Here is a 23396-nt window from a genome sequence, read left to right as displayed (position 1 = left end):
GCCCCACATACACAGATTATGTTCTGTAATTCTGTGATGTGGCTCTTCTTACTGTTCTTCAACAAGACGCCGTATCTCCTAACTGTGCATTTTCACGGACGGTCCCGCCTGCCTAAAATGCTCTCCGTCCTCCATGGCACTTTCTGGCTTTCTTTAAATCCCAATTAAAATCCTGTCTCCTCCAGGAGGCCTTTTCTAATCCCTCTTAATTCTAGTGACATTCTGCTGTTAGTTACTGCTAATTTGTTCTGTACAGAGCCTGTTTGTTGAAATAATTGATCCTCTTTTGTTAATTGTTGGATAATCTATGAGAGTGTCTCATTTCATTCAGACCTAAGCCATCAGGAGACTGGCCTCAATCAGTCCCACCCCAAAACACTGCTGAACTCAGGGAAGAAAGTTCCTTCTCTTAAAGGGCTTTTATGGAGTAATAATAATAATAATAATAGACATGTAGATGGCACTTTTTGTTTTCTTTCAAAGCACATGTGTGTACATTAATTCATTGGATCCTCACAATACCCAATGAGGTAAAGAGTAAAGACATTACTTGTCCTTCTTTTCAGACAGGAAACTGAAACTCCAGGAAGTTGTGATTTTCGAACCACGAACAAGGCTTTGCCCTCTAGGTCGACAAAACATAAAGAGCACCAAAAGTTTAAATAATAGTTTTTATTTGTAGAAATTTAAGATGAATATACTTTTATTTTGACAGCAGTTTATGCCTTCAGCAACTTAGAACCAGGTGGACTTAGCATATAGTTAGCAAGAATAATTAAACTAGGAAGTCACTACTAGCTGGTGAGCTCCTCTCACCCAAACGCTAGTAGTAGCTTCAAAGCGTTCAGTTGTTTCAAGGCACTTCACAGTTCTACTGAACTCGTCTTAATTATTCCTTGTATCATTTTCAAAGAATCAGTTGCAAAGGTGCTTGACAAGTCACTTAGCCCTGCTAAATGACAGTCCCAGGCTATCTTGTATTACTTATGATGGGATCCAAAGTGCCAATTATGACTCTGAGAAATTAACTCAAGAAAATGGTTGACTGGAGACTAGAATTGATTCCTAGTTCTGAATTCTTTCCAAAAGATGTCTAGCCTCCCCTATGAAACCAGCTCCCCAATTTAGACATCGTCATTCACATTTTGTGTATAAATTGTCGCCCTCCTCCCCACTCTCAAAAATGTACTGAAACTTGTGTTTCAAGAGAGAACTTCCTTCAGTGCTATCAATCTAGTTGTTGTGGAAAGTAATTTGGAACTAGTCCAAAAAGTGACTAAACTGTACTGCTCTTTGAGACAGAGATGCTACCGCTAGGTTTATACGTCCAAAAGAACCTATAGGCAAAAATATGTATAGCAGATATTTTGTGATAGCAAAGCGTTAGAAAAACTAGGAGTTAAACATTAATTGGAGTATGACTAAAAATTATAATATTTGAAGATAGTGGAATATTATTGTGCTGCATTAAATGATGAAAAGAACCATTTCTGAGAAACCTGAAAAATTCATATGAAGTTATATAGAGTGAAATGAGAAGAATGAATTATAAAATAACGACAGCTTTGAAAGAATATGATGACCAACTAGGAAGCATACCATCTACCTACTAACAAAGAAATAGTGGGCTTACAGTGCAGATTGAGAGATGCTTTTTTTAAATTTTAAATTAATTTATTTTGTTTTTTATTTTATTTAGTCAATTTAGAACATTATTACTTGGTTACAATAATCATATTCTATTTCTCCCTCCCCTACTCCCACCCTTCCCATAGCCCATGCGCAATTCCATGGGGTATTACATGTGTCCTTGATGAAAACCTATTTCCATGCTGTTGCTGTTTGCATTACGATGTTCACTGAGAGTCAACATGCCCAACCAGATCTCCTCGAACCCATGTAATCAAGCAGTTGTTTTTCTTCTGTATTTCTACTCCCACAGTTTTTCCTCTGAATGTGGATACTGTTTTTTCTTGTAGAGCCCTCCAAGTTGTTCAGGAACACTGCATTGCCACTAATGGAGAAGTCCATTACATTCGATTGTACCACAATGTATCTGTCTCTGTGTACAATGTTCTCCTGGTTCTACTCCTTTCACTCTGCATCAATTCCTGGAATTCATTCAAGTTCCCATGGAATTCCTCCACTTTATTATTCCTTTGAGCCCAATAGTATTCCATCACCAACATGTACGACAATTTGTTCAGCTATTCCCCAATTGAAGGGCATCCCCTCATTTTCCAATTTTTTGCCACCACAAAGAGCGCAGCTATGAATATTCTTGTACATATCTTTTTCCTTATTATCTCTTTGGGGTACAAACCCAGCAGTGCTATGGCTGGATCAAAGGGCAGACAGTCTTTTATCACCCTTTGGGCATCGTTCCAAATTGCCCTCCAGAATGGTTGGATCAATTCACAGCTCCACCAGAGATGCATTAATGTCCCAACTTTGCCACAGATGCTCCAGCATTCATTACCTTCCTTTGCTGTCATGTTAGTCAATCTGCTAGGTACGAGATGATACCTCAGAGTTGTTTTGATTTGCATCTCTCTGATTATAAGAGATTTAGAACACTTTTTCATGTACTTATTAATAGTTTTGATTTATTTGACTGAAAATTGCCTATTCATGTCCCTTGTTCATTTATCAATTGGAAAATGGCTTGATTTTTTTGTACAATTGATTTACCTCTTTGTAAATTTGAGTAATTAGACCTTTGTCAGAAGTTTTTGTTATGAAGATAGTTTCCCAATTTGTTGATTCACTTCTAATTTTGGTTACATTGGTTTTGTTTGTACAAAAACTTTTTAATTTGATGTAATCAAAATTATTTATTTTACATTTTGTGACTCTTTCTAAATCTTGCTTGGTTTTAAATTCTTTCCTTTCCCAAAGGTCTGACATATATACTATTCTGTGTGCACATAGTTTACTTACAGTTTCCTTCTTTATGTTCATGTCATTCACCCATTCTGAGTTTATCTTGGTATAGGGTGTGAGGTGTTGATCCAAACCTAATCTCTCCCACACTATTTTCCAATTTTCCCAGCAGTTTTTATCAAATAGTGGATTTTTGCCCCAAAAGCTGGCATCTTTGGGCTTTTATCATAGACTGTCTTGCTGAGGTCACTTACCCCAAGTCTATTCCACTGATCCTCCTTTCTGTCTCTTAGCCAGTACCATATTGTTTTGATGACCACTGCTTTATAGTATAGTTTGAGATCTGGCCTCTGCAAGGCCATCTTCCTTGGCATTTTTTTTCATTATTTCCCTGGATATCCTTGATCTTTTGTTCTTCCAAATGAACTTTGTTATGTTTTTTTCTAATTTAGTAAAAAAGTTTTTTGGCAGTATGGTATGGCACGAAATAAGTAAATAATTTTCGGTAGGATGGTCATTTTTATTATGTTAGCTCGTCCTACCCATGAGCAGTTAATGTTTTTCCAATTGTTTAGATCTGGTTTTACTTGTATGGAAAGTGTTTTATAGTTGTGTTCATATAGTTCCTGTGTTTGTCTCAGCAGATAGATTCCCAAGTATTTTATATTATCTAGGGTAATTTTAAATGGAATTTCTCTTTCAAATTCTTGCTGCTGAGATGTGTTGGAAATAAATAGGAATGCTGATGACATATGGGTTTATTTTGCATCCTGCAACTTTGCTAAAGTTGTTGATTATTTTGACTAGCTTTTTGGTTGATTCTCTAGGATTCTTTAAGTGGACCATCGTGTCATCTGCAAAGAGTGATAGCTTGGTCTCCTCATTGCCTATTTTAATACCTTCAATTTCTTTTTCTTCTCTAATTGTTACAACTAGTGTTTCTAATACAATGTTAAATAATAGTGGTGATAATGGGCATCCTTGTTTCACTCCTGATTTTATTGGGAATGTATCTAGTTTATCCCCATTGCAGATTCCCTAGCATTTTTTATATCCTCTCCTAGTTCTGTCTTTTCTTGTTTTGCTATATCCTTTTAAACCACTGGTTTTAATCAATCCCCCTAATCCCCTCCCTTAATATGCTTCCATTTCTGGCCCCTCCCTTTTTGTTCCCTTCTCATTTTTTAGGGTCTGTTAAGTCCCCTTCCCCCTCTTTCCCTCCCTTTTTGTACTCCCTGTCCCCCTACCCCCTTGGTTTTCCCTTCCTTTTTGTACTCCCTGTCCCCCTACCCCCTTGGTTTTCCCTTCTCACTTACCCTGTAGGATAAGCTAGAATTCAAAACCCCAATGGATCTAGATGCTCTTCCCTCTCATAATTGATTTCACTGAGAGTAAGGTTTTAGTATTGCCTATTAGCACTCTCTTCCTCTCCTTCTTATAAGAGTATTCTTCCCCTCCTCTTCCCATGTGTATCTTTGTATGATAAAGATTATCCTGTTTATTTTATTTCTTCAAGTATCTCTTGGTGTCACCTTTGATTTCCCCCCTCTCTTTTTCTTTTTTTTTAAATATCATCTTATAGCCCTTAATGCCCCAATCTCTTCCTGTGAATGATTCTTCTAATTACTATAATAATGAATAAAGTTTTTGAGTTAAAAATAACATTTTCCCTATATATTAATATATATAATTTGATCTAATTGTAGCCCTTAAAGAAGAGGGTTTGAATAAAAAAAGATTTTTCCCCTTTCCCCTCTCTTTCTTATTTACCTTTTTCATGTTTCTCTTGGTCTTTGTGTTTGAATATGAAACTTTCCACTTAGTTCTGGTCTTTTCTTTACAAATACTTAGAAATCTTCTATTTTGTTGAATGCCCATACTTTCCCCTGGAAGTATATGGTCAGTTTTTATGGATAGGTGATTCTTGATTTAAGACCCAATTCTTTTGCCTTTCTGAATATCATGTTCCAGGCCTTGCAGTCCTTTAGTGTGGAAGCTGCCAGGTCTTGTGTGATCCTGATTAGTGCTCTTTGGTATCTGAATTATCTCTTTTTGGCTTCTTATAGAATTTTCTCCTTAGCTTGAAAACCCTGGAATTTGGCAATTATATTCCAGAGAGTTGTCTTTTGAGGATTTAGTGTAGAGGGTGTTCTATGAACTCTTTCAATGTCTATTTTTCCCCCCCTGTTCAAGAACATCAGGGCAGTTTTCTTGGATGATTTCTTGTAGTATGATGTCAAGATTTCTGTTTATTTCTGGCTTTTCAGGTAGACCAATGATTCTCAAATTATCTCATCATGATCTGTTTTCCTGATCTGTCATCTTGTCAGTGAGATATTTTATGTTTTCTTCTATTTTGTCAGTCTTTTGACTTTGCTTTATTAATTCTTGCTGTTTTGCAAGATCATTGGTTTCCAGTTGCCCAATTCTGGTCCTTAAGGCCTGGTTTTTGGTTATAATCTTTTGATTTTCTGCTATAATCTTTTGAATTTCCTTTTCAGTTTGGTCTATCCTGCTTTTCATGGCTTCCAGCTGTTTCTCCAATTGGGAGTTCTTGCCCTTTAAACTGTTATTTTCTCTTTGAACTATTTCAGAAGCCAGAAGCCTTCCATCTTTTTGATAAGCTCCAATTTAAATTCTTCAAGAGCTTGTGGACAATTTTCATTTTTTGGAAGGTTTTGGCTTTGTTTGAATTTCCTCCTCTATTTCCTCTGTAGTCTGGGTTTTTCCTCCATAAAAATTTTTCCAGGGTCAATGCCTTCTTCTTGAATTTTTTTTTTGGTGGAGGGAAGTTGTAGCTCCTGGGCACAATTTGCCATCTCTGTGGAGGTTTTTCCTTCCCTTTTTAGTCAGAAATCTGAGTGAGATGGGCAGGCTCTCTGTGTATGGAGTTAAGAAGCAAGGATTTTGCCTGAGGCAAGCTCTCGAATCTCCCAGCTTCAGCTGTTCACTGCCCTTCTCTGTACCACCTTCCCAGGAGAACTCACAGTCTGTGCTCCCCAGCCCACCAGGGTTTCAGGTGTAGCTGCTCTCAGGGATAGGTCTTTGGTGGTCTTAGTCAGCTCCCAAGGACCTAGAGGTGCCCTTTGCTCACTCTAGAGATACCCCTTGCTCACTCACTGATTCTGGCACATGCTGGCTCTGACTCTGGTTCTGTAGGTGGGGTGAGGGAGAGTAGATCAGCTCACATTTGGGTGGGAACTTTTTCACCCCCTTATAGTGTGAAAATGCCCAAATCCCATGTACCTTCAATGCTGCACCCTACTGTAGAGTCCCTTCGTTCTTATGAATTTGGTTTTTTTGGGTCTTTTGAGGTAGTCTATATCAGTGGGTGCTGGGAGGACGCATCCCGCATCTAGATTGCCACCATGCTGACCCAGAAGTCCTGAGATGTGCTTTTTGAACATGGTCAATGAGGGAATTAATTTTGTTGGACTGTACACATATATTAAAAGGGGTTTGTTTTGTTTTCCCAATAAAGAGGGGGGGAGGTGGAAAGCAGTGAAAATATGTTATTCTTAATTGAAAAAATAAAATGTAATTTAAAGACTGTTAATAGAGAAAGCCTTTTTTTGGCCTGACCTAAAAAAAGAATGTTTATTTTCATGATGATTGATGAATTTATAAATAGCTAAGTGCCTCATTTGCTAAGGAGTGAAAGGGTAAATGAATATAGGCAGTGTTCACTATGGTCATCATGTTTAGGGATATATGAATCATTAGAAGATGAACAATTCTGATTATTGTTTAGATTAGAGAACTATGTGTTTTGGTCTTTACAGATTCCTCCTCCTCTGCTTCTAAACTTTCAACTAAGAAATTCAGAGGCTCATTGTCATAGGTATGTAGCAATCTAGGGGACAAAATCATCCTTAATATCCTCACTGTATGCCGTTTCATTCCTCCTTTCCTGTCCACAAGAAAATCTTATCCCGTCCATCTATAATTATATCACTAAAAAATAATTCCTGACTTAAAGCATGCTTCTCCTAGCATCTCCTCTTTAAATATAAATGTTTAAAGGAATGGTAACCATTGGAATTGGTCTGTTAGTCAATCACATTTCAATTTATCAACATATCATAAACTCCTTGAGAGCAGAAAAATTCTCTTTGTATCTTTGTCTGGAACACAGTAGGTGTTTAATCAATGAGTATTGATTATCCTATCACTTTAGAGCATTTGCTGAAATCATACTCTGAAGGAAGAGTTTTTCTACCTCAGGTGAAGGGATATTCTTAGAACTGGGACACTGTCTTGGGAGAACATAATAATCCTAGGACATGGGGAGAAACAGAAAAGAAGATAAGGAGACTCAAAGGTACAATTTAAGGATGCTAAAAAATAAAGCCTGTCTCACTGTTTTGCCAAGGGCTACAGAAATCCTTTTCTGGAGAAAATTAAAACAGGCTTCTCTGAAAGCAACTTCAGTCATTTTCCTTCCTACTTATGCCCTATGATTCCTAGGGTGAAGGGAGCCTTGGAGTTTCACTCTTAAACAAATATCAAATTCTAACCTTCAAAGTCATTCCGGTAAAAGGTTCTGAGCAACAGGGAATGTAATATGAAGTCCTGTTAATGATTGGGATGCTTTTTTTCTTTTATGCTAATTACTAGTAGTTAATTCATGAGCTGTCCATTGTATACTGTTTGTTTTAACTCTTACTTTCTGTCTTAGTAATGGCTCTAAAACAGAAGAGCAGCAAAGGCTAGGCAACAGGAGTAAGTGACTTTCCCAGGGTCACACAGCCAGGATGCATCTGAGACCAGATTTAAACCCAGCTCTTATCCGCTGGGCTACCTCTCAGCCCCCAATATGTAATCCTCAGGGAACCTTTTCTATTTGAGCCTGACACTATCAGACTGAATATTTTGTTTTGGATCTCTTCTTTGTTGATATTACCTTAAAAGAAATATTTCTCCCTTTACTGATGAGTTAGCAGTTAAAAGAGCACTAAGATGGATGTGCTATTGTATAGATTCTATGTCTAATACTCTAACACAATAATGTGGCTTTACTTGATAATTAAATTGGCAGCAAGGTGACATAAAAGGCTATAATACAACACTTTGAGTTAGGAAGACCTGAATTTTGATTCTGCCTCACACTATCTGTATGAACCTAAACAAGTTATTTATCTAATTGGTTCCCCAATTTCTCCATCTGTAAAAAGTTATACTTGACAGCTTATAAATTCTTTATATTGCTTCATACATTCAATTCCTTATTTTCTCAAACTTAATATTAAGTTATTAGCTAGGTAATAGAATTGACAACTGGATAGATAGCATAGTGCTGAAACTGAAGCCAGGAAGACCTTGTTTAAATCTCACTTACTTTCTAGCTGTGTGAGAAAGTCACTTGACCTGTCTCTATCTCAATGATTTCATCTATAAAAATAGATAGGAGGAAAGTAGCTGCCTTCTGGGATTGTGATGATTAAATCAAATTAATTAATATATGCAATATGTGTAATTAACTTTTGTTTCAAATATCTGGAATGCAAACCATCCCTTATTTAGGATAGCCATATAACAAAATTCAGAAGACTTCCGTTTTATAAAGATTTTGGAACTAGGAAATGACAGGTTTGAACTAAATGTGTTCAAATACAATTTAAAATGATCAAAGTAGAGTAACATAATCCTAATCAAGTAATAAAACATTAATAGTTAAATGCTCATATAATCAATTATCAAATTGCAGAAAAGTCATTAAAAAGAATATCATAATTTGCAAGGATCCAAACGAACCTATCTTATGAAAAATCCTATCCATTTGATCAATAACTTTGCCTAAATATTATGTTTCTATTCATATCATCAGGCTAATTAGTTGTTTTAAAATTTTGCATGCAACCAATTGTCCTGATGAGTTCTTCTTTCAAATGATCTGTTTATATCCTCACTGACTAAGCAGGGACAAGGAAGCCCAGAAGATATAGGAAGTGGGATTGTACTCTCTGCTGCTTCCTCTCTATGTAGCAGAAATCTAACTGGTTGTTCATTGCCCAATGAACATGATGAAATTTTTGCAGATTGTAGTTGACTTGAATTTTTTTTTGCAGAGTAGCAGAATGGAGAGATGTCAGTTGCCAGCAGTCTTTAAGAATCATTACCACTAATGCATTGGAAATGAACAAGGTTTCAGCAGGAAGATGTGCCACCAGCCACCCATGGATAATATATTTATACAATGCTCAATGAAAGTTAAAATTGCCTAGTTCTTTCCAGGCCTCCTAAAGACTTAGTTGAAACTGTTTAATGAGTCAGTGGATTACTTATGGAGGACAAGAACTATAGCAAACTTGGCAATCTTCCCCACAGACTGTCCTCTTGTGAGTGTAAGTTTCCCACAGAATCTAATAACTTATGCTGTCATGAATATGTAATTTCTATTACGGCAAATTGTAAATAAAAAGCAATCAATTGGATGATGACCATGAAGTTCAACCATCTCATGTGGTTTAAAAAAACAGTACAATTTTCATTTAATCAATATATCTCTTAAGTGAGTACAGGGAACAATATCAATAAATGCATAAAAAGATCTTTATATGTAATGATTCATCTGTTTGTATATGTAGACATGTGTATATGATACACCTGTATTATATTGTATATACATGGATATATACACATGGGGTTTAAAAAAATACACATCCAATCATACCTCACATGTCCAGAGGTCATTGATCCAGAAGCTTCAACTACCCATCACACACCAAGAACCAGCTCTGTAAAGAGGCGATTCAACTTAGCAAACATTAACTACATGCTATGTACAAGATCATATATTGGGCCCTGAAGATACAAAAAAAGACAAAATAATCCCTGCCTGAAAGGAACTTTTATTCATATAATAATAAACCTTATAATTGACTTTAATTATATATATTCTGTGGTCACTAACTGATAAGATGGATCTGAGGTAACCCAGACTTCTTTAGGAGAGAGTAAATGCATTGGATGTCCTTCCACAACTTTCTTGCTACTGACATGAATCCATCCACGTCCACCTCTGAGAAAGGGATCCCAGAATTCCCACTCCTCATAGACTCTCAGGATCAACTTCTTTCCTTACTCAATAGTTGTCAGCCCTGCCCTGCAAAATGGATTGAGCTGCCATGTTGCTTTATTGAACAGGGAATCAACAATTTCACCCATGTTAAAAAAGATGTTTTAAGATCATGGGTATCCCAAAGGTTAGTGAGATGATGAAGACCTACCACCAATTATTCCCCAGCATTTAGCAACTAATTCTTTCTAAATGAATTGTTATATTGGAAATATTATCCCACGCTACTAAAAAGTAAAAAAAAAAACATTGGGAGGTGATGTGGAGACATCTCATGGTTCAACCTGCTATTCTTTGGATTTCAGAATTGAAATCCAACAATTTTGTCATTTGTAATATTATTTGTGTAATTTACAACTATTCTTTGGATTTCAGAATTGAAATCCAACAATTTTGTCATTTGTAATATTCATTATTTGTGTAATTTACAAATAATGAATATTACAAATTGTAATTTACAAATAATGAATATTACAAAGATACTTTTGTATAAGTATACATCAAAGCTTAATGAATATTACAAACATGTATATACCATTTAAGTGAAATTGTTTAAACAAGTCAATTTACTTAGGAAACAACTGGAATGAATATTTCTTTGATATCTTATTACTTTATACATACATTTAAGTATATATATAAGCAGGTCAGGCATTTGCACATTTCGTGTAGAATCAAAAACAACACTGAAAGAAGTTTCATAAAAAAGTTTAGTAGGATCAGTAAAATTAGCAAATATTTCCTAGTCTAGTTTTAAAACAGATCATTTTCCTACAGAATTAATTTTTATTATCATAAGACCACAAAACCTTCTAGGCAAGTTACTTTATTGAATACTCAATTCAAAATATAATTTCAAGATAATCTCTTGAAGGAAGTTATTAGACCAACAGCAGTTTAATAGACAAATAAAAGTATAGAGTTACTTTTAAGTATGACTTTTCATAATGGAAATTATCAGCATTTTTAAATGTTCCATATAAATGGAAATAATATAGTGGATGGATATTTTATCCATTCTAAAGAAATATAGTCATCAATAAAACAGATTTATGTTATTAAGTAGGGTAAATTTTCATAATGTAAAGCAATGGGAGAGGAGAACAATAATGGAAATGAAGTTTCTCTCTGTCTTCATATAGTTTCAAAGGAACAGCTTCTCAGAATTTAATTAAAGGTACAAATGCTTCCAGGGCAAACCGCCATAGATTGGGAGGAACGCTGACCCCAGATCACTCTGTTCTCTCACTTAAAATTATATCATTTTGGAGCTGAAATAGCTCTTAAAATCTTTAGGTGAGAAAAGTAAAAAGCCTGGAGAGGAAAAGTGGTTTATTGCAAGTAAATTAATAACAGAATCCTTCCTATATCCCAAGGTCTGGAAAAAATGAAATCTAGATATTGGTCCAACCATGGAGAGAGAGTTATAAAGATATCAACAGAACTGGGGCACAGAGCAGCCTGGAGAAAGCAATATATAAAAGACATAGAGGCATGGCTTCTAGTTAGAGACATGAAGAGCCCATGCCAGGGACATAGAGGAAGGAGTTGGATGACATGAGAGGGTTTGGGTCAAGGGGAGGAAAAAGAAGGGAGGTTGAAGACACACCTGAGAGATGTTGGAAGAACTTTGCAAGGAGTAAGTCTCTGGCTCTATTTCTTCTCAAAATTGGCAGCAACAAAGAAGAGTGGGGCCACAGCAGCATAGTAGGAGGGAAATAAAAGGAGTTTTTACCAACTCCTAGGAACCCTCCTCAGTTTTAAAACAATGTTTCCCAAACCTCTTTGGCCACACAACATTCTACAGCTGCCAGCCAATTTACAGGCTACCTCACAATTGATCTGGGGCATAAAATAACCATAGGATGGGGTTAAAAGAAGGAGTCAGAAAAAATTATAACAAACAGAGCAAATTAAACTAACTTTTCAAACTGGAAAATGTTACACATAAGGGTCTTTCCTATGAAATGATCTCAAGATTATTTACCAATTCTCTGGATCCTCCCCAGATTATTCATGTCTTTCCTACAGTATGGCACCAATTCACAGAGATACTTAAAAGCCAGAACTTTTAGCCTCTGTGTTTCACCTAGAAATGTTCTTCGGTTACCCGAAAAATGAACATGTGTTAATATTTTTGCCTTAATCATATGAAGTTAACTCCATTAACAACATTTGAATTATCTACTTTTGTAAGTAATTTTTAGCAAATTGTCCATCAGAAACTAGTTTTCTCTTAAGGAAAACAAATCGGAAGGAAAATGTTTTACCTCACCAAAATAACAATCAATAATAATAATAATCTATTCTAAAAAAGAAATAGAAATGAGTTTTCTACATGTTGTTTTGAATTATCCATACCACTCTTCATTCACTATAAACTCTCTATGGTCTGCCACAAGTCATCTGTTTTGCATCCAAAATGGGCTGCAGCACAATATTAGCTGCAACAAATAGAAAACTGTAAATCTAAGCATGCAGTAGTAGTTTCCCATCCCACCAGTAGTACAGAAAAAATAATCAGGAATGTCAAACCAGAAGTATCTACAAAGGTGAAGGGAGGGAATTAGTGGACATAATTTTGGTTTAGTGTTTTTGCCTAAGTAAAGTTTCTCTTTTCTGTATCAGTACCTCATTGTTTTCTTTTCCTCAACAGCACTTCCAGGAAGAGGAGTGAATGTTATAAGCTTTTTAAATAATAAATACAACCTTGGAAGTAAGTAGAACAGGTGTCAGTATCCTCATTTTATAAATTTAAAAAATGAGGCACAGAGACAATATGTGAATTCCCCACAGACACACAGCTAATAAGCGTGAAAACTGTCAAAAAATGTTAACCTGCATCATCTGAAGGCAAAGTCAACAACCTTAGATTATGCTATACTGTCTCTCTTATTTATATATAGAATATAAATATGAAAAATATTATATTTGTACACATACTAAATATATAAATGATAGGTGATGATGATAGATAGATAGATAGATAGATAGATAGATAGATAGATAGATAGATAGATAAATTGAGAAGGGACTTCAGTGGATATATCTGCCAAAGCATAAGGTGAGGGAACCTCTGCTACACCATATGTGACACATGAAGAAGAAAAAAAGGAAGTAAGGAAAGAAGGAAGTAAGGAAGGAAGGAAGGAAGGAAGGAAGGAAGGAAGGAAGGAAGGAAGGAAGGAAGGAAGGAAGGAAGGAGGGAGGGAGGGAGGGAGGGAGGGAGGGAGGGAGGGAGAGGAGGGAGGAAGGGAGGAAGGAAGGAAGGAAGGAAGGAAGGAAGGAAGGAAGGAAGGAAGGAAGGAAGGAAGGAAGGAAGGAAGGAAGGAAGGAAGGAAGGAAGGAAGGAAGGAAGGAAGGAAGGAAGGAAGGAAGGAAGGAAGGAAGGAAGGAAGGAAGGAAATAGAGAAGCAAAGAAAGAAACAGATAAAAAGGAAACAAAGTTTGACCAAAAAAGAATTACTTCATTCATAATGGCAATGCTAAAGATTGTAACATTTTTTTTTAATTAAGATGCACATTTTGTAATATGCTTTAACAATTCTAATGAGATATTTCAATTGGCTCCAACTAGGACTCCCCCCCCCATTTATACATTTATACATCCTTTATTTATTTATACATCTTAAAGTATTTTAACAATTTTTTCAAATAATTAAAAGTTGAGGCCACTTCCTTCTGCATCTATTTCTCTTCCTATATCTCCTGAAAAAAAAAAGTTTAAATTCCATTATTGTACTTCCAATTGAAATCCCTTATCATATCATCAGGACTATTCCCAGTAGCCTAAAATTCACTGCTATATCCATTAGGCACAGGTTTCTACTCAGGGTATCTGGTTAGTTAGAGAAACTTTTTACTGAAGTAATGGCGAAAGAAAAAATCCTATTTCTTTGGCTCTTTTTGGCCTCATCTAGAGTTTTCCTGAGGAATTCTCTGAATATAGTTTGAATAGCTGATGTCTATGTCTCTTTAAATGACCACCTCTTCATAGGAGATCAGAATGAAGAAGAAGAAGAAAGGGAGGGAAAATTGAAGAAACACAGAATTGGAATTCCGATCCAATCTTCAGATCTGTAGTGTCTAGATAATTCCCTTGCTAACTTCTTATCATAAAAGTCGTGTAGCCAATGCTTCTCTTCTCTCCTATCATCTGGCACTGCCCAGGGGCTACCCTTCTCTCTCTCTAGGTTAGAGACATTCAAACTCTTGAACTTGGAGCCTGCAAGAGAAGTCACTTCATGGCTGAGAATGTTTATGAATGTTCTTTGTCTCCCTAGAAGGCTGGGGCTCAGTCGGGAATTCCCATTAGTTAGTTACATTATTCCCCTCTCCTGGTATATGGATTCCCTGGTTAAGAAAATGACTAGACCATGGCTCTGGATAGTTATACTAAAGAAATAGTATTCATATAAACTGGGCAGCATAGAGGAGGGAATCATGCAGAGAAAATGTGAGAAAATTCAGGAACCAGAGGAGGGAAGAAGCATAAATGAGAGTATTTAAGTGAAAGATAATATAGGTGGGGAAAATAGTGATATTTACCATTTAAGTATACTACAGATAACCTGGACCAAAAGAACTGTGGAGAGTTTGAAGAAGACATTATAAGCACAACACAGAAGAACTGATGGGGGACTTCCATTTTCCAGACACCTATTTGGAGTGCTCTCTCTCTGCTAAAAACAAAGTAGCTAATAAGGCTGTGACTTATCTTAATGATAATTTTATCTTTCCAAATGTAGAGGAGCCAACAAAGAGAAATGGCTATTTTGAATTTGATTCTCACCAACAGGAAGGAAGTTGCTGCTGAGGTAGAAATGATGAAATCTCTAGAGGAGAGGGGAAGTGACTAACCCCTCCTAGAGTCTGCGATAGAGGAAAGAAAATCCAGAGGAAAAAATATCCAGGGCAAGTTTGACATAAATTCTAGATTCTGGGGAAAGGTAGGTTTTAAAGTATTTAAAAGAAAAATATGTAGGATATAACAGACTAAAATACTACAAGGGAAGGTAGCCCAGGTAGGTCACTCAAAAATAAAATTCTGATCAAAACTATTCAATAAGCACATGAAAAAGTGTTCCAAATCCCTCCTGATTAGAAAAATTCAAATTAAAACAACTCTGAGGTACCACCTCACACCTAGCCGACTGGCCAATATGGCAGCAAAGGAAAGTGATAAATGTTGGAGGGGATGTGGCAAAATTGGGACACTAAGACACTTCTGGTGTAGTTGTGAAATGGTCTAACCATTCTGGAGGGCAATTTGGAACTATGCCCAAAGGACTTTAAAAGACTGTCTGCCCTTTGATCCAGCCATAGCACTGCTGGGCTTGTACCCCAAAGAGATAATAAGGAAAAAGACTTGTACAAGAATATTCATAGTTGTGCTATTTGTGGTGGCCAAAAATTGAAAAACGAGGGGATGCCCTTCAATTGGGGAATGGCTGAACAAATTGTGGTATCTGTGGGTGATGGAATACTATTGTGCTCAAAGGAATAATGAACTGGAGGAATTCCATGGAGACTGGAACGACCTCCAGGAAGTGATGCAGAGCAAAAGGAGAAGAACCAGGAAAACATTGTACAGAGAGACTGATAACGCTGTGGTACAATCATATGTAATGGACTTCTTTACTAGCAGCAACTCAATGATCCAGGACAATTTTGAAGGAGTTAAGAGAACTATCCACATTCAGAGAAAGAACTGTGGGAGCAGAAACACAGAAGAAAAACATATGATCAATCACATAGTTTGATGTTAAAAGTTCACTCTACTGCAAATATGAATGACATGGAAATATATTTTGAACAATGATACATGCTTGTCAGCTCCATGAGAGTAGAGGAAAGGAGGGGGGTGATCATGAGTCATGTAACCATGGGAAAATATTCTACATTTTAAAAGGAAAAAATAAATTAAAATAAAATTTTAACAAAGAATGGAAGAGGAAGAGAAAAGATTGCATTAAAAAATGAGTTGGTTGGCCTCAGACACTTCCTAGCTGTGTGACCCTGGACAAGTCATTTAATCCCCATTGTCTATTGTAACTCTTCTGCCTTGGAACCAGTACACAGTACTGATTCCAAGATGGAAGGTAAGGGTTTAAAAAAATAAAAATAAAAAGAGAAATTTGTTTTAAAAAATGAGTTGGTTAACAAGTTCCTAGGCAAACAACCAATAGGCATAGTCAGATAAAGATCACTCTGATCAGTCCTTTATTGAATTTAAAATATTAATGTATTATAACCAACCACAAGGAAAATTTGTATAACTTTGCCAAGAAGGTGATGGTAAATGTTTAATAACTAAGTTTCAAAAGAAATCAATTTATCTCTCTATATCTATTGGCCTAAGACATACAATTAAATTTAGCCTATTATCACTTTCTCCATAATTTTTTTATTTTAAGTTATCATTTATTTTTTAATCATAGAAGTCAACAAAAATAAATAAGTAAAACTCTCAAAATAAAATAAAATAAAATTCTGAAGCCCTGAAGGGAAACAAAATGAAGAAGAAAAATGGGATTTGTATGAAGAGACCAGTGTAGATACCCAGGAACTCACTGTTCAACTTAAGTTCTAAAAAGAAACATATGGAAGATAGCAGCCAGCCCTAGGAAGGCAAAAAAATTACCAAGTATTCTATTTTTTAAAGCATCAAGAGAACTAAAACTCAGAATGAGCAGAGGCTAAGCAAGAGAAGCTGAGGACAAAATAAGGGTTTGGGTTGTTTTTTGTTTTGCTTGTATGTTTTTTATGTTTTAGCTATATTGAGAAAAGGTAAAGAATCTTTGGGGTAGATGAGATGATAAGAAATTAGAACAGCTCAGTTCTCTTTTTTCTTCACTTTTCTCTACCAAAAAGGATATTTTTTGTGCTAGAAATAGCAGAACAAAAATGACTGATGAGAAGTTGATTGATGCCCACACTAAGGAGATAGTGAGAGAGCAGCTAGCTCCTAGGCTTATAGAACCATAGATTTAAAACCACCTTCAATGAATTTAATTCACCTGGTAAACTATCTACTCTGCTACCAAAAGAAATGGCAGATGTGACTGCTGAGCCCCTCTCAGGGTTATTGGAAAGAACAAGGGAAATGACAGAGGTACCACAAGATTAGAGAAGGGCAAATATTCTGGCTTTCACAAAATGTAAGTTTGGAACAACTAAGTGGCTCAATAAATAGAGAGCCAGACCTGGAAAGGGAAGGCTCTGGCTTCAAATCTGGCCCCAGACACTTCCTAGCTGTATGGCACACTAGGCAAGTCACTTAATCCCAAGTGCCTAGCCCTTACTACTCTTCTGCTTTGGGATCAGTTCTTAGTAGGTAAAGGTTTAAAGATAAGGATTTTTTATGAACAAGATAACAAAGTCTCCCAATTGTAGGCCAATAAATCTGACTTAAATTCCTGAAAATATTCTAGAATTAATATTTTTTAAGTCGCTGGCAAACATTTAGAAAGGGTAGCAAGTAGTGATTACAAAAAGCTAGTATGATTGAATCATACAGGGACCATTACAAGCTAATTTGCTTGCATTTTCTTGCATTTTTATATTATTAACCTAGTAAATGAGAAAATATTCTGAATATGTTTATCTATATTTTATCAAAGTTTTTGCTTAAAAAGTCTCATACTGTTTCGTGAAAAGTTAGAAAGATATGAACTAGATGATGATTTCAAATTGATTAAGATTCAAAGAGTCAATGGGTCAGGGTAAGTGTGGCAAGATATACCTAGTGGAGTATCTCAGAGACCTCTGCTTGGCCATTGGTTGATTAGCATTTTTAATATTGATTTGTTCATGATTTACTCATTTATTGGCTTAATTTTTTACTTTAGTTATTATTTTCGTTACTTATTTACTTACTTGTACCATTGACAGTGGCATAAATGTCAGGCTCATCAATTTTACATATAATTAACACAGTCACTGACAAAGTCAAGATCAAAAAAAGATTCTGATTGGCAAGAAGATTGGACTGGATCTAATGTGAAGAAATTTATTTGGGATAAATAAAAAGTCTCACACAAGTATAAAAAATAAGCTTCATGAGACTGGTTGTCATAAGGTGAACAAACATTTGTTAAGTATCTACTGTGTGCCAGACTCTGTACTAAGCTCAGAAGGTACAAAAAGAGGCAAAAGACAATCCTTGCCCTCAAAGAGCCTACAATCTAATGACTGAGACAACAAACAAATATGTATAAATAAGCATTTATTTATCTCAAATATGGGATAAATAAATAACAGAAAAAAGGCACTAAAATTCAGAGAGGTTGAGAAAGACTCCTGTCAAAGAAGGGATATTAGTTAGGAATTTCCTGAAGTCAAGGAAGACAGCATATAGAGATATGGAGAGAGACCATTCTGGGCACTGGGGAATAGTCAGAGAAAATTCCCAGGGCCAAGAGATGTCTTATTCATGGCACATCAGGGAGGTCAGCATCAATGAATCCAAAAGTACACGGCAGAGAGTTGAGATGTGAGGCTAGAAAGGTAGAAAGGGATTAGTTTGTGAAGGACTTGAAGGCCAAACAACAGGATTTTGTTAATGATAAATAAAAATTACTTAATTAAAAATTAAAATAAATTAAAATTTAAAAAGAGAATTTTGTATTTGATCCTGGAGGAAATAAGGAGACACTCATCTGGGGTATACCATTAAGATCTGACCAAATAATGTAAGAAGGACATTGATAAGCTGGAGAACATGTAAAGTAATAAAGGTCCTTGAATGAGACTATGTCATGAGAATCAGTTAAAGAAATTAAGAATGTTTAGCCTAAAGAAAAGGGTGCAGGAATACATAATAGCTATCCACAAGTATTTTTTAAAACCCTTTCCTTCCATCTTAGAATCAATACTGTATATTGTTTCCAAGGCAGAAGAGTTGTAAGGGCTGGGCAATGGGGTTAAGTTAAATGGGGATAAGGACCTCCCATCTCCATGCCTGGCTTTCAATCCACTGAGCCACCTAGCTGCCCCTCTGTCCACAAGCACTTAAAGCAGTGATTAGACTTATTTTATATGACCCAAAAGTGGGTGGAAGTTGCCATGGAACCCCTTTAGACTTGGTGTCAGGAAAAACTTTCTCTGGAAGTGATGGGATCCTTCTCCTTGAAGGTGTTCAAGTAGAGGCTGGATAGCCACTTGGCAGGGAAGTTGCAGTGAGAATTCCTTTTGTGTATGAGTTGAACAAGATGGCCACTGAGGTCCCAAAGTCTATTCCCCTATGACGGCAGATGCAACTGCCAGGTGCCATTGACCCTGAGCTTCTTGGTATTCAGAATCTGAGAACTTGGAGTCCTGGGATTTTCAGCATTTCACTGCTGTCCCAGATGCTTCAGTATCAAACATGAATCCTGATCTTGTAATCATGGGGAAATATTCAAAATTAATTTATTAAATAAAATGTCAAAAAAAAATCCATGAATCCCACTGTCCATGGTCCTGAGAAGCATAGCCCAAACCATATTAAAACACAATTGAGAAATACTTAACAGAGTTGATGTTAATAGGTGATTTTCTAAGTCAAGATGTGCAGTTTAGTGGCCCCTCTTCTCTTTGTGTTCAACCCCACTGTCTTAGACCAAGAAGCAACTTCACTTCTCTCTGGGCTGAGCCAGGGATGGGGAGTCAGTCTTCAGGGTCCTAGGCCAATGGACAGATTTTCCAGAGGAACCAAATTCACTCATTCATCTCTGTCCTGTGTTCCATCCAACAAGCATTCATTCATCAGTCAACAAGCACTTATTAACGTGTAGTTTGTGACAGCCGCCATATGTGGGCTCAAGTCAGTCTAAAGGAGGTATAGAAGATGTTTAAGGAAACACGTTATCATCATGAAAGCCGACTCTATGAATTCCGCCATTCCTGATGGATGATATCAACGAGTAACGTGAGTTTGCTAAGATCCGGAAGGGATAAAGAATAGACTCTTGGTGGGAGACGAGAAAGGTCATTGCAACTGTCCCTTCAAGGCATCCCTCCCCGACAAACATCCCTGCAAACTTGTCTGAATTAGTCTCATTTGCCTTACGTAGACTCTGAAGCCCGAGGCTCAAACAAAAAGGAAACCAGCCTTTCAGAATAGATTAATCATATTTCATTACACCTCAATTGCTTTTGGCTGACTTGTAATTATGCAGTAATATCCAGTGAAGCAGAAAGTATAAGGTAATTAAGCATGTGTGGAGAGTCACACTCATGGAGGTGAGGGCAGCTGCTCGATATCCACATGGCTGGTAAAATGAAACCTTGTTTGCAATAAGGACCTTTACGAGCTCGGCCGGTGATTCCCTCACTGACAAGCTCAATTGCTTCAGCAGGACTGTTATTTTAAATCCAGCACACGAAATGGGTTGGAGTTTTTAGAAACAACTTAATGCATATTTTATGCACATCCTCTCAAAATTCTATGACACTTTCCTTGTTAGCAAGAAGGCATAGGAGATAGCAGTCTAACAAGAAGACCTGAGTTCAAATCCTGCCTTCTATACCCTAGGCAACTTCTTTCAGCCTAAGTTTCCTTATCTGTAAAATGGGAATAATAACACCTACCTTACAGGGTTGTTGTGAGGATCAAATGAGATTGCATATTTAAAGTGCTTTCCAAATCTTAAAATGCTAAATGAATCTATTATTATTGTCACTATAATTTATTGTGATAGTTTTAATCTCATAATTATAAAAATTAATGTTAAAATAATTAAAATTAATGTTTTAATTTTAATCTAAGTTAATTAATTTCTATAATTATATATAATTTGTTTTCCATAAATATATATTTTTTAATTTATATATGTACTATAATAATTAATTTATTTTTAATTCAATAAAATCAAATTTCTAGATTGATTTTAAAATAATGTAGCTACTAATCATAATGATAATAGGAAATGTTTCATAAAGTCTTGGAATACTTACGAGAGATATCCTGAAATGGAATCTGCTTGTGAGCTATTTCTTTTTTTTTTTTTTAACCCTTTCCATCTGTCTAAGAATAAATACTTATGGATCAGTTCCAAGGCAGAAGGACAATAAGGGCTAGGCCCTTGGGCTAAGTGACTTGTCCAGGCTCAGACAGCTCAGAGGTGTCTGAAGTCAGATTTGAAGCCAGGCCTCCCATTTCCACTTACCAGCGCATAAGGTCATTTAAAAACAAAAATCGTTACCAACCATCTTAGTGTCGTTACTGTGTATTTGTTCCAAGGAAGAGGAGTGGTAAGGGCTAGGCAGTGAGGGGTAAATCCCTTGCCCCAGTCACCAAGCTAGGAGTGTGGCAGTCAGATTCAAGCTATCTCTTTGTGTGTTTTAATTATGCCCTGACTATGTAGAGACTGTGGGCACTCCAGTTCCAAGATATTCCTGCTCCAGTGGCCCATGTGATACGGAGGTAGCCTTGAGTTTCTGAGAGCTGTACCAGTGGAGTAGAAGCTCTGCCAGGTTCTACTATCACAGATAGGCTTCCCATTCAAGTCCAACATTCGACTGTGTGGTCTGTCATCTGATGACACTCGCCACCAACCGGCCTTGTACGGTGAAGAGGAGGCTGAACTTGCAGGCCTGGCATCTGAGTTCCCACCCCAGCCTCCCTCTTTATTACATGGGTGACTTGCAGCCCATCCCGTGGCCTCTTCCGGTCTCAGGTTTCACATCTCCTAAACTGAGGGGTTGGAATAGAAATCCCAGGAAGCCCCTTCCAGGGCTGGCACTACCATCATCAGATTCTCTGCCCTGGGGGAGAAGAAGCAGCCACACAGCTACATCACAGAGCTCTTGAACACTGAAATATAGTATACACAGAAAATAGACTCCAATTACAGTTTAAGCTCTCCTGACAACTCTGTCCACTTGACCACACTGCCTCTTCAAAGGCATATTAAATTCAGCATCCCTTAAACCACTTAAACGGCACTTAAGCCTATACTGATGCCAAATTCAAATTTTTCCTTCTTTTTTGTGAATAGAGGAAATTAATCTAATCAAAAAGAAAATGAAACTAATGAAGGAGCTAATGAGCTAAAAGAATAAGAATTGTACATAGCAACGCTATAACAATATGAATAGGGATTGGGCATAGGGACTGGATTTACGATTACATTCGCATAGGAACTCCAAGATAAAGAAACTCCCACCAGCGCAAGGAGACATGTTCTCTCCAACTCATCTTCTTAGAGTTACCCAGAGAAGTAATAGGGTAAGTGACTGATCCACAATCATACAGTCAGTATTTGTCAGAAATAAAACTTGAATCCATATCTTCCTGACTGCAAAACCAGATGACTATTCATTGTGCTGAGCTTAATTTCAATATATTATAAAATGCTTATCCTTTCAAGTTAAAGATTAGTTTAATTTAATAAAATGTTACTTCTTAATATTAGAAACTAAGGAGTCCCTCCAAGGTCACGTTTATTGCCATTCTCTTTGATATACTAAAATTACGTTTAGTCTAAGAAAAAGTAACAAGCCCTGCTCTAAATGCTGCACGTTGTTTAGCGCGCCTCGCAACACCAGGGAATCCCTGCAATGACCACCAGGAGTTTGGGGTTGCATATGCAATTTTCTTTTTCCATTTGTCTATTGGATATTTCAAACCAGGCATGCTAGAGACATTTCAAACCCATCATGTCCAAAACCGAAGCCCCCTTTTCCTTCTCTTCATCCCTCAATCAAATGTCCCTATTTCTGTCCAAAGTGCCCCCAAACTTCCAGCCTGCTGGATTCTGAAGCTTGTCAGGACGCCTCACCCCCTACAGACAATCATGGCTGCCAGATCTTTGGTTTCTGCCCCAACATCCGCCTTCTCACACAGCTACTCCCTCAGCCTAAGCGAGACTGAGATGACCGCAATGTCCTTCTCAGCAGTCTCGGTGCTTTCAGCCTCTCTCTGCCTCCCCCGCATCCTGCATAGTCCGGCCAAACCAGGATGTCTTGGGCGTCCATTCCCTGACCCCAGAAACTCCAGCGGCTTTCTGTCCCCTGGAATGCACGCTCTCCCGACCTGGGCCTCATGGAGAGCCCCTCCTCCTTCAAGATTCAGAGAGGCTGTGGATTTGGGTAGAGTGTAGCACAGACACACGCAGGTAAATTGTAAATTTTAATAAGTAAAACTGATCATCGAGTGGCCGTATCTGAAAGCGTAGAGACCATTCTACAATGACATCCTCCACTTCTCTCTCTCCCTCTTGCTCCAACTTCAGGGGAAACAAAGAAAGAAAACTCCTTTGAACAAATATGACTAACTAACAAAATGAATTCCCTTAGTGTCTGTGTGCAAATATAGAGATCTAGAGAGACATACCCGTACACTCTGTCAATGACCAGAGCCTCCATCACCTCCACATTCTTTGATCCAGCGAACAAGGCTACGGTGTGGACGTGCCTATATATAAGTGTGTATATAAATATACATAATTCT

General features: G+C 37.0%; 1 protein-coding gene across 1 annotated transcript in view; it reads left to right on the top strand.

Moving 5' to 3' along the window:
* Window positions 1-23396, top strand: part of HTR1F (5-hydroxytryptamine receptor 1F) — a 172838-nt gene that overhangs the window by 139291 nt on the left and 10151 nt on the right. The gene's annotated exons all lie outside the window — the stretch shown is intronic.

Source organism: Monodelphis domestica, chromosome 8 (genome assembly GCF_027887165.1).
Source record: "Monodelphis domestica isolate mMonDom1 chromosome 8, mMonDom1.pri, whole genome shotgun sequence".
Lineage (NCBI taxonomy): Eukaryota > Metazoa > Chordata > Mammalia > Didelphimorphia > Didelphidae > Monodelphis > Monodelphis domestica.
Note: the sequence above shows the minus strand (reverse complement) of the source record. Positions and strands in the feature narration are given on the sequence as shown.